The 12,464-nt window shown below is 35.3% G+C and overlaps 1 long non-coding RNA gene across 1 annotated transcript in view; it reads left to right on the top strand.

Annotated features, from left to right (window-relative positions):
- Window positions 1-11,420, top strand: part of LOC124096189 (uncharacterized) — a 104,247-nt gene extending 92,827 nt beyond the window's left edge. Inside the window, exon 6 of the long non-coding RNA XR_009227323.1 lies at window positions 10,761-11,420. This is a non-coding gene — a long non-coding RNA (uncharacterized LOC124096189). The remainder of the gene's footprint in view (window positions 1-10,760) is intronic.
- Window positions 11,421-12,464: the final 1,044 nt, after the last annotated feature.

Below are 12,464 nucleotides of genomic sequence, written 5' to 3'. Positions count from 1 at the left end.
TCTGGTGTTCCCATACATGCCAGGAAAAGATTTAGTCACTAAAGGAAACTATATCACATCCAATCCTATTTACTGTCATTACATTCTTCTACCAGCAGAGATATTTTCATATACTCTTAAGCTCAGTATGGTAAGCTTAGAATAATTGGAATTGGTAGTCAATAATACAATAAAAGGAAGCTCATTGGCATATTTAAGTAAATTTCCATGACTCAGAAAAATCTGCTATGCTTTTAACAGGTCATGGCTATAAGTTATATGTCCTTAAAGGGTGTGTCATCCTTAAAAAAAAAAAAGGAAGGCAATAAAACACGATGTCCCTGAATGCTCCTTTCTATTATCAAAAACCTAGCCAAACTGAGGGAAAAATGAAAGTGGATGTGGGCTGGAACATCCAGTTACATATTATCTTGAAGGTCACTGACTTTCTCTCAATTATTCTGGGAATTAGAGCAAATTAGTACTATCTATAGCAGGCTACTTTCTTGCATGCATGCAAAGGTCCTCTGGGTGCTAATAATAAAGCTAAACTGATGTTCCGTAAACTAACTGATAAAATCTCCCTCCCTGTGGTAACTGGGATGGACCAGAATGCTGTAGAGAAGAAGCACTCATCAAGGTGGCCACTTCTGGACAAAACATCATTAAGAATAAGAGACACTACTTCCTGGTAGGGTAATGGAGGCAATACATAGGTCAAAGGTACACCTACCGAGTCCATCACCCTGGGGGTTTCTGGCAGGGTGCCAGAGACACTGAGTGGAGCAGAGGTATACCTACTCAGCCCATTGCCCTGGACTTTCTGGCAAAATACCTGTCCAGTGTGTTGGCACTGGACCTTCCTTCTAAAGATGTCTTAATGAACCCTATATCTCACATCCCATCTCTGGGTGTCTTCATTGGTCTCTTGGCAAATTATCCCACTGCCCTGTCATACATGGTTGGTAAATATTCCAAAGGACAAAGCAGATATGAATAACAATAACATGCACAATATGTGCTTTCCAGTTTGGACATGAAGCTGCCTTTCTCGAGCATTGGGCTACTCAATTTCTTCCTGGGAGTGAGGCAGGAAGGAGGACTTGGGCACTCATTCTATAATGGGGTAGCAAAGTCACCTTGGGTGAAATGGAGGTCATCGTGAACCTCTCAGAACACAGACTTGATTCTAGGGATCAGCAGATAGAAAGTGTCTGACAATCTGAGAAGAAAAAAATGATCAAAATAATGAATCAGTGATGACCCCTATGCAAGGGGTGACAACATGGGCAAAAGAAGATAAAAGCAAGTGAGAAAGAGAAGATTTTGGAATTATCTGAAGGTCTAAAAAATTAATGGGAATTTCTGGTTTCCAGGTTGGCATGTAGGGAGCTGGAAAGTTGTCATTTCTATTGGAAAAATTAAAAGTTGATTTATCACATATTATTGGAAGTTTAGTCTGTATTCTTTCTAAAGTTCAAACTTCAGGGGCTTCAGTGTTCGTATTACTAAAGGATTAATTTTGCAGCCCATGCGAAGATGAAACCTTTTGCATGGAAGTGGATAAGATAACTGTGAAAATGTCATTTCAAGTCTTTCATCATAATATTGAATAGGGTCACATAATTGGAAAGTTATTTAAGCATAGCAGGTGTTATTGGGTGATGGTATGATCAGATACCATGGTTATCTTCCTACTTTGCAAACCCAGGCCATTTCACAGTGGAAAGAATACCAGTCTTTAAAGGGACAAAGAAAAAGAAGTGCTGTGAAAGAAATCATTCTGCAATGGCGAGTCTGCTAATGCCCTCAGGAAATTGTAGCACCAATCAGAGTGTAATCCAACCAAGGCAAATACTACAGGACACGAGAAGGTAATGTCAAATAAGAGGCTTTATTGGATTGGCCTCTGAAACAGATAAATGTGCAAATGCAAAGCTGATGAAAAGAAATAAGTTTGCTACAACCCATTAGAAGGATCAATATCAATCTGCTAACTCTAATCTTTTTATGGTAAGTTTTCATTATAAATCATGACCTGCACTTTTTAACAATGTACCACCAGAAGCCTTGCTTTGAATGAATTTAAGATTTGCCTTACATATTACTAATGCACTTGCCACTGAATATTAACTCAAATTTGTCATTTTACACAAAGGCTCCTCACCCTCATGGCCTTTCAAGATCCTTATATTTGTAACATTATATTCAGTTTTAAGTCATCTGATCTTTTTAAAATTGGAAGAAATCACAGCAGAAATTCATGAGCTTTAGAAAATCTTACAATGCAGATGGACTGTGATGTATTTATGGCAAATCAGCATTTTAAACTTATTTCTCTATTGGTGTCAATATTTCATTCTTATCCACCTATGGGCAACTTGGAGAACAGGATCAACAAAGGCCTACAAAATAAATTTTTCATAAGGAATGATATTAGGTGATAGAAATATTATGGAAACAAAAAATTGCATGATCTTTAAAAATATCTCATTTTAATAGAATATTGAAAAAGCATATCTGGTTTGATGGAGAAAGGGTATTTCTTTTTTATTAGTTTTTTAGTTATATATAACATTAGCATTTATTTTGATATAATTATGCAAACATGGAATTTAATTTGTTCTAGTTCAATCCCCAATATTTCTCCTTTTCCTTTCCTTTTCCTCCCCCTACCCCACACTTCCTTCCCTCTATTAATCTAAGAAAGGGAGTTTCTGCAAAAGTAATTTGATTATTTCTGTTCTAAGATGTTATTTCATCATGTGATATCTTTCTCCCAGTTAGGAAACCATAGTGGAATTTACAAGTATTGAGAATCCTTTATGTGTAAGTAAAATATGGCTAGGGTAACAAAATGCTTTGATATATTTCAACCAGCCGTTTTGAGATCAAGATAGTTTTCCTTGTCTAAACTTTAATGAAAATTCCAAGGTGGTGCAGACACACAGCAGAGACTTTTGGAAAGAGGATACTGCATTAAATCCTAATGTTGGGAAACCTGAAAAAGGGAAAGACAGATATTCTATAATAAAACAAATTATTATGAAACAGGCATCAATAAAAAAGAAGATGGGCAACAACTAAAGAAACCAATAGGCTTGGGAAAGAAAGGCCAGAGATGAGAAAGAGCTATGTATGAAATATTATATAATATTTCAGATTGGAAATTATTTCCCAAGGAGGTTTCAGATTGCTAGCCTCAAAACTAGCTAGCAGGTATTAGCATTAGAGGAAAGAAAGACTGGGCTCTCTTCAACATCAGCCAGTGTATGAGTGATGTTTAAGAAACAAAAGAGAGGGCTGGGGATATAGCTCAGTCCATGTTCCCTGTGGTTTCATTGTGTCCTTAAGAAGAAGAGCACTTGCAAATGAGTTGAACATTTGAAGTTTTGCCAATCAAGTCTTTCTGAGAGTTTACAAACCCTGAAATAGTATTTTACATATGATATTTGAAGATGGTTGTGTTTAAATAATTCACTCCTAACACTTGGCTTTGTTCTTCCTGTTTTTCACATTTCCATTCTAAATTGGTGTTTTAATTCAGAAGCAGGAGATTTGGAGTAACTGAATGTATAAGGTAATATACTTATTTGGAATTGCATGCAGAATTACATATAGTGGTGGAGGAGGGTAGAAGATGAACACATCTTGGAATTAGAGGACATAATTTCTTGCTATTTACTCAAGACCTTCAAAAAATGTTCAAATTCTCTCTATGTTCCATTTTCTTTTCTATTACCTAAAGGTTAAAAAAAAAAAATTGATGTTTGGTAGACCAAATATGCTAACACATGAACAGTGCTAGCTGATCATTATGAAAAAATAGGCCCTCAAAAGTCAATACGATAAATTTTATTGAAAAACTTCTATATTTTTTTATTGAAAAACTTCTATATTATTGTTGTTGTTGATTGAAATTTTCTACATAAGCATGCTATCTGTAAACAATAGCAGGCTGTGACTTTACTCAGTTCGTTTTCTTTACTGGGTAAAACCTTTTTAGTTTGGTTTGACTCGGTCTTTCTTTCTTTGCTTCTATTACCTGTGCTTTTGAAGTCATATCTGGAAAATCATTGTCTGGACCAATGTCATAGAGTGTTCTATGTTCTCTTGTAGTAGTTTCATAATTGGGGGTCTTAGTTTTAAGTCTCTAATCCATTTTGACTTTTGTATATGGTGGGAGAGAATGATTTAATTTCATTCTTCTACATATAGATATCCAGTTTTTCCGAAACCATTTACTGAAGAGATTATTTTTTCCCCATTGTGTGTTCTTTGCTCCTTTGTAAAAAAATCAGTTGATTATAAATGCATGGGTATATCTCCGGGCTGTTTATAATTGTGTTTAATTGGTTTGAATATCTGTTTTTATGCCAGTACCTTTCTGTTTTGGTTATTCAAGCTTTGACTACATTTTGAAGTCAGGTAATATATTGCCTCCAACTTTGTTCATTGCTTCAAGATCCTTGGCTATTTGGGGTCTTCTGTGGTTCCTTTTGATGTTTAACTTATTTTCTATCTCTATGAAAAATATCACTGGTATTTTGATAGCTGTTCGACTGAATCTGTAGGTCCCTGTGGGTGGTGTACACTTTTTAGCAACATATAATCTTCGAATCCATGAATAAATGGTCTTTTCCCATTTATTCATTTATTTTTCAACTTATTTTATCAGTGCTTTATAGTTTTCAGAATACAAATCATTTTCCTCCTTGGTTAAATTTATTCCTAAATTTTAAAAAATTTCTGGCTATTATAAATGGGATTTAAATTTTTTTCTCTGTTAGTGTATTTAGATACACCTCTGATTATTTCATGTTGATTTTGTATCCTGCAATTTTGCTGAATTTATTAGTTCTAGTCGTTTTTTGTTGGAGTCTTTGGAGTTTTCTGCATATACGATCATATCATCTGCAAACAGAGAAAATGTATCTCCTTTCCAATTTAGATGTCTTATATTGCTTTCTCTACTCTAATTGCTCTGGCTAGTGAAGCCAGATTTAAAGTTAGGTAGTCAGTGTAGTTAGATAAATCGGGTCTAATATCGAGTGAAATCTAAAATGGAGACCATGCGGAGAATGACTCAGGGAAAACAGGACAACTCATGGAATGTTAATGAAGTCCCAAAAAGGCCCTAGGCCAAAGTCCACCTCAAAGAAATGTTAATGAACAGCCCCCAGCAAAAAGGTGCTGACTCAGAAGTCCTTCCTGACCAGATTACTTCTTTGGCCCACCTGTGTCCCACCCCTCGGGCCTTCCAACCTACATTCCATCACCAAAACTATAAAAAGGGGAAACAACCGCACTTCCATGGATTCCACCTCTTGGGTCCCCTTCTTCCTCCGGGAGAAGTCTTTTTTGCTGTCCTTTAATAAACTTCTAATTTCTACTCTGACCTTGCCTCGGCGTGCTTCTTTGGTGTTATTCTTCAACATTGGGAAGCAAGAACTCGTCACCGGTCAACAGCGGTAACACTAGGACATTCAGTTCATGTTGAATAAAAGTGGTAAACATGGGCTTTTTGTCTTCTGGATTATAAGGGAAAAGCTTTCAGTTTTCCCCCGGTGAACATGATGTTAGCTGTTTGTCATCCATGACCTTTATTGTGTTGGGGTACTTTCTTCCCAGTTCTGATCTGTTGAGAGCTTTTAATCACGGAAGGATGTTGACTATGTCCATGGGCTTGCTTTGTCTATTGAGAAGGTCATCCTCCATCTATTAATGTGGTGCATCACATTTACTGAATTGCATACGTTGACAAATCTTTGCATGACTGTGATGAATGTCACTTGATCATGATAAGTAACATGATGTAATATTGAATTTGGTTTTTGTTGAGGATTATTGTAACTGTGTTCATCAGGGATGTGAGCCTGTAGTTTTCTTTCTTTTTTTTTTTTATTATGTCCTTGTCTGACTTTGACATCTCATGAGATAAATTTGACCAAGATAAATTTGAAAGTATTCCCTCTTCTTCAGTTTTTTTTTTTTTTTTTGAAGAGCTGGAGAAGAACTAGTATTAATTTTTTAAATGATTGGTAGAATTCAGTAGTAAAGCCATTGGGTCCTGGAATTCTCTTTGATGAGAGACTTTTTATGATCTACTAAATCTATTATCTCATTATTGATCTGTCCAGATGTTCTATTTCTTCTTAACTGAATCTTAGTAGGTAATATGCAGTTTGGAATTTATCTATTTCTTCTCAGTTATGCAGTTTTTGGTGAATCTATTGTTCATAATAGTGTCTTATGAGCCTTTGTATTTTTATGGCCTCAGCTGTAACGGCTTCTTTTCAATTTCTGATTTTGTATTCTTTCCTTTTCTCATTCTAGATAGAAGTTTATCAATTTTGCTTGTATTTTCAAACCTCTTTTTTCAACTTTTCTATTATTTTTCCAGTCTCTGTTTCATTTATTTCTACTCTGATATTTTGTTCCACTAATTGTAGAGTTAGTCTGCTCTTTTTTGTTATTGTTATTGTGGTTTCCTAGTTCCTTAGGTTACATTAGGTTGTGGATTTGAGATCTTTTTTTTCTCTTTTGATATAGGCTTTTATTGCTACAAACTACCCTGTTAGAACTTTTGCTTTGGTACATTGTATTTCCACTGTTGTTAATCTCAATAAATTTTTAATTGCTCATATTTTAATAGATTCATTCGTTCTTCACGAACATGTGTTTTATCTGTTTGTTGTTTTTTGGTTTTTTTTGGTTGGTTGGTTGGTTGGTTTTGTGGTTTTATGCCTTTCTCTTTTGGGGATGAGAGTAACCATATGTGGCTCAAGCTGGTCTCAAACTCCTGACATCAAGTGAGGTTCTTGCCTTGGGCTCCCAAGTATACCACCACACCTAGGAAGATCATCTTGTTTAATTTCCATCTATTTGTGAATTTTCTAAAGTTCCTCCTGTTCATGACTTCTAGCTTTTATCTGAAAGCAACTTGATATGATTTCAACCTCCTTAAAGGTGTTAAAACTTATTTTGTAGCCAGATACATAATGTATCCTGGAGAATGATCCATGTTTAGTTGAGAAAAATGTCTGTTCAGTTCTCATTTAAATACAACATTGAGTAAATTTCTGTTGAATAGAAATGGATTATAGTTCAAATATGATGTTTTCTTATTGGTTTTCTGTCTGGACCATCTGTCCATGCTGGAAGTGAATGTTGGAGCCACGCTATTATCATAATTCATTCCAGCTCACCCTTTAGAGCTATCATTTGCTTAATATACGTAGGTGCTCTCAGGTTGGGTGAATATATATCCTTGGCTAAATTAATTCCTTCATCAGCTTTAACTTTATCTCCTTCTTCCTCTTCCTCTTAATAAATCTATTTTATTTTATCTTGTATAAGTTTTGCTACTTCTGCTCTCTTGGTTTCCATTTGTAAGAAATATCTTTTCTACCTCTACACATTCAGTCGTATGTGTGTGTGTGTGTGTGTGTGTATGTGTGTTTGTGTGTGTGTGTGTGTGTTTAAAAGTGAAATGTGGGCAAAATATGGTTGTGTTTTATTTTTATCCATTTAGCCAATTTATGTCCTTTGATTTGAAAATTTGATCCACTTATATTCAAAGTGATTATTTAAATTATCTAGTCATTTAAATTATATTTTGGGGAGTTTATTAAGTAAGTATTAAAATTTTTAGTAGCTATAGCAATTTTCAAATTATCTATTTATCTTCAACTTATCTGTTTATATTTTTTAAGAAATCAGTCCACTTCAAGTAAATTATTAAATGTCTTTAAACTTGTTCATAATATTATCTCATTATCTTTTGATATCTATAGATATTTCTCTGTTTAATTCCTGATATCATTGACTTTATTTTCATTGTATATATTGTTTCTGATATTATTGCTTTTCTTTTTTTTTCTAAGTCTTATAATTATGCTAATTTTTAAAGTCTTTATAGAAAAACTATTTTTAGTTGATTTTCTCTGTTTTTTAAAATTTCATTGATGCCTACATTTCTCTTTATTGTTTCATTTATTCTTCTGGTTTGGAGTTTATTTTTGCTCTTCTTTGTTTTGAGGCACATATTTAAATTGTTGAATTTTGACTTTTCTTCTTTTCTACTCTACATGTTTTGTATTGTAAATTTCTCAATTTTTGGCTATCACAAAAATTTTGATAGGTCCTGCTTTTATTTAACTTGTAATTTTTTGTTTTTGTTTTTATTTTATAATTTCTGTTGAGTCTTTTTTATTTACTCATAAAATACTTAGAAGTTTTTGTTTTCATTTCCATTGTTTGGAAATATCTCTGTCTTTCTGCTATGGTTGGACTCCATTGTGACTAGGGATTGCACACTACATGATTTCACTAGCTTTAAGCTTGTTTAACTGTGTTCTATGCCTAAGATATGATTAATTCTGATATATATTCTTGCTGGTCACAGTCCATATGGCCTCCCTCTTGGCCTGTCTTTGCTCAATTCTTGCAACTTGGCAGATACTCCACATTATTCACATCACTTAATCTCAAGGGTCTCTACTGCAACTTTGACTTCTTTCTCACATCTTTATGCATCACCTTCTCAGAGGCTGACTGCTGGTATTGTAACCATGCTACCCATGATCCCTAACTCCAGCATCCTACATTCCAGCAGAACTAGCATCACATGGTTGACAAGGTAGTTTGGAAGGACCAAGGCTGGGCTGCAGTGGCCTCTGAGTGCCTAGGTGGCTGAGCACAATGAAACATCTTCCTAAGTTCCCCTGTGCAAGCAGGATACTCCCATTGTCTCTTCTCAAAGGAAATTTTTACCTTAACATCCTTGAACCTGAGATGAGTGTGATCTTCCCAATTTCTGAGATACCTTCAAGTTATCTTTCTTATTGTTTCTGGGTAAAGTACTTAGCATTTGTTTTGTGGGTATAATTCCTTTAACAACCACACCATCCTCAGTCCCAGGTTTACTCACTGTTTTCTGGACAAACTGCAAGTTTTTCAAATATTTGTGATTTTCTTTCTACTCCTGGTTGTCACAATAAACTTGGCTAAAAGCTGACAGCAATATCCATGGCACCACTTGAATGCTGTACGACCCTGAAATTCCTCGGCAAGATTAATTAGTTCATCACTTTTTAATTCAGCCTCACATAAAATCTCAGAGCATGGACAAACTAAATAAATCCTTTGCCAGAATGTAACATGAATGGCCTCTAGTCCAACTTCCAATAGGGTCTACCTTCTTGTCAGAAACTACGTAAGCTCAATCTTTACTCTCTGGTATCCTATCAGCCTTCTGGTATTCTGGCCCCCCTCCAAAATTGTTCAGTAAACTTCACTTAGAACATTCTAAAGCTTTTCCAGCCTGAACTCTACACTTCAAAATTCTTCCCGCAAACTTCAAAAAGCTCCCAAAACTTCTGAACCATATAGTCAGGTTAGTTACGGCAGTGACCCCGCTTCTTAGTATCAATTTCTGTTTTAGTCAGCTTTTTTTTGATGCTGTGACCAAAAGACCTGACAACAACTGAAAGGAAGAAAATTTTACTTTGGCTCATAGTTTTAGAGGTCAATTCATGGTCTGCCTACTCTATAACTCTGGGCCAAAGTTGAGACAGAAAATCATGGTGAAAGTGTGTTACAGAGGAAAGCATCACAGGACACAGCAATCAGTAAGCAGAGAGAGGGACAGCTTCTCTTATCAGGGGCAAAGTATAAATCCAAAGGGCATGCCTCTAATGACCTAGTTCCTCCATCTGCTCCTTACCTGCATCCAGTTATCACCCAGTTAATTCATATCAGTGAATTTATCCACTGATTAGGTTACAACTCTCATAATCTAATAATTTCACCTCTGAACATTCTTGCATTATCTCATTTTGGGGGGACACGTAATATCTAAACCACAACATTCCTGAAATATATTTTTATTGGATATACTGTTTTCTAAGCAATTGAAAAGTGCCATGCCTTTCCTTTTTACCTTAATGTTTTCTAATGAGAAAATGTCTGTCACTCAATTTGTTGCTCTCCTTTACAGATTTGGTGGCATTTTTCTAGCTGTTTTCAAATTCTTTTTTCTGTTTCCTCTTTAGTTTTCAGAAGTTTGACTATTTTGTGTGTTGGTGGAAATTTGTATGTGGGAGAGGTATTCTATTTGTGTTTTACTTAGCATTTAAATATCTTAGTTTTTCCTTTGCCAAATTTGGGAGATTTTAGCTGTTATCTCTCAGAATAATATTCAAATCACATTTTCTTTCTTGTTTTCCAAGACTCCAATGTCATCAGTTAGACCATTTACTATAATGTTACAGGTTTCTAAAGCGTTTTTTTAATCTATGTTTTCTCTGTTTTTCAGATTGTATAATTACTATTGTTCTGTCTTCAGGTTCACTGATTCTTTACTATGTTTCTTCTGTTATTTTCTTAAAATATTTTTGCACTTTGATTTCAGTTATTGTACTTTTCTGTTCTAAAATTTTCATTTTTTTTTCTGTATGTTTACTTTTTCCCCCCAGGAACTTTCTATGTCATTTGCTGAGACTCTCACCTTTTTAATTTTTTTCATTTATTCTCTAGCATGTTTGTGACTGACAGTTGAAGTGATTTTGAATAACTATTTTAGAAGCTTTCACAGATAATGCTGTCATGTTTGACACCTCAGTTGGGCGTTTTATTGATTTATTTTTAAATCAAGTTCAAGTTTTCCTAGTTTTTTGATAGCATGAGTGACTTTCTATTAAAACTTATACCTTTTGAGTATTATATTATGAGACCTTGGATCTTCCCTCAATGTTCTGTGTTATCTGTCTTTTAACCAGGTTTCAACCAGGAGAGAAAGGCAAGTTTCACTATTGTCAGATGATGGGATAAAGCCAGACTTTCTCATGGACTTCACTGGCAGTGCAAGGCAGAGACGGAGTGAGCGGATGGGAAGGTGAGAAGAGACATGTAAGAAGGGAAAACTTGTTAGCAACTAGTGAGGATCAAAATCCTCCCTCTCCTCTCAACCTTCTCTGATGCCATGTGCTCATCTTCAGGGCACTTGAGGTGCTATAGCTAGCAAGTGAGGACATGTAGTCTCTCTGCTCAGTTTTTGCTGGGAAGGGTCGGGGAGAGGAAGAACACTTTTTCTTCTTCTTTTGAAAAATTTTTGTAGTGTTTGGATGCAGTAGAGTCATTGTTATCTGAAAGGTTTTTTGCCTTATCAGGATGTCTCTTTGCTGGCTCTTTGACTAGAGGAACAACTTTGTTGGTCGTTTCCTTTCTGTCTATTGGTGTTTTCAAGTTGCCTCCTTCAACATCTTTGCTTCTGGCACATGTAAGACAAAGATCAAGGGTCTCAGCACCACATTATCACACTAATTCTTGGGTCCTTAGCAGAAGTTTTACTTTCTACACTTTCAATGTCCCTTTATCTATATGATTTAAAATGTCTAAGATTCTTTCATGGTGCCGAATAGGAGGAGAAGGTAATCATCCTGTACTTTCATTTGCTGTGGAGTCTCTGGCTACCTTTGGTATCAGGTGATGCTGACGTTATAAAATAAGTTTAGCAGTGTCCTCACTTTTAATTTTATAAAAATTTAAGACATATTGGTATTAGTGACTGTAGGGGTTCTGTGTTCGGGATTAGGGTCTCTAATAAACTTGGTGATTGTGGCATGCTTGGTGGTTAGGCAGTTTCTGTGCAAAGGCACAGAAGGCCTGGCCTCTGGGAAAGTTCTGTGTAAAGACACAGGATGCCTGGCTGCCATAGCAGTGTCCTTCACCAGGAAGGTCTGTGTAACAGTCTTATCAGCTTTAACCTTCATCTCAGGCACACAGCTCCTGGGAATATAGGGACTCTCTTACTAGAAAACCACAATGTTTCACTGAACCTATATCTGTCCACATAACAGTGACTTTATACAATGGACTTTCTTGAGAGCGGCACAAAGCTCTCAAGAAATAAGCAGCATAATGTTGCTCAGTCTGTAACCTGCCTAGTAATACAATGAACAGTATGTACTAATGATGCCAATGACCTTCAATGACCTATAGATATAAATAAAGCTGGCAGCTTGGACATTCTGCCATTCCGCCAATCTTTCCTTCCTCTGCATCTTGTCTCTGTGTCTCCCTTTTTATTTTCCTTACAAGTGACTTTCTGAAATTTGTGTAGAGTTTACCTTTGAAACCATCAGGTCCTGGGCTTTTCTTTTGGAGCAGCTTCTTCACTGATTTGATCTCTTTATTTGTTATTAGTCTGTTCTGGCTCTGTATTTCTTATTGATTCAGTTTTTAATAGGTTGACTATTTCTAGGAATTTATCCATTTCTTCTGGGTTATCAGAATTATTAATGTAAAATTATTCATAATATTTCCTTATGGTCCTTTTATATTTCTGAGACATTAATCATATTATCTCTTCTTTCATTTCTGATTTTATTTATTCAAAGATTTAGCTCCCTTTTTATTTAGTCTAGCAAAGGGTATTTATTTTAACATATAAAATTTGAATTAAATCTTTTTTAATTAAACAA

Source organism: Marmota monax, unplaced genomic scaffold (assembly GCF_021218885.2).
Source record: "Marmota monax isolate L192 unplaced genomic scaffold, Marmota_monax_Labrador192_F-V1.1 WCK01_AAM20220418_F8-fsc00004, whole genome shotgun sequence".
NCBI classification, from domain to species: Eukaryota; Metazoa; Chordata; class Mammalia; order Rodentia; family Sciuridae; genus Marmota; species Marmota monax.
This window is presented reverse-complemented; position numbering and strand designations above follow the sequence as displayed.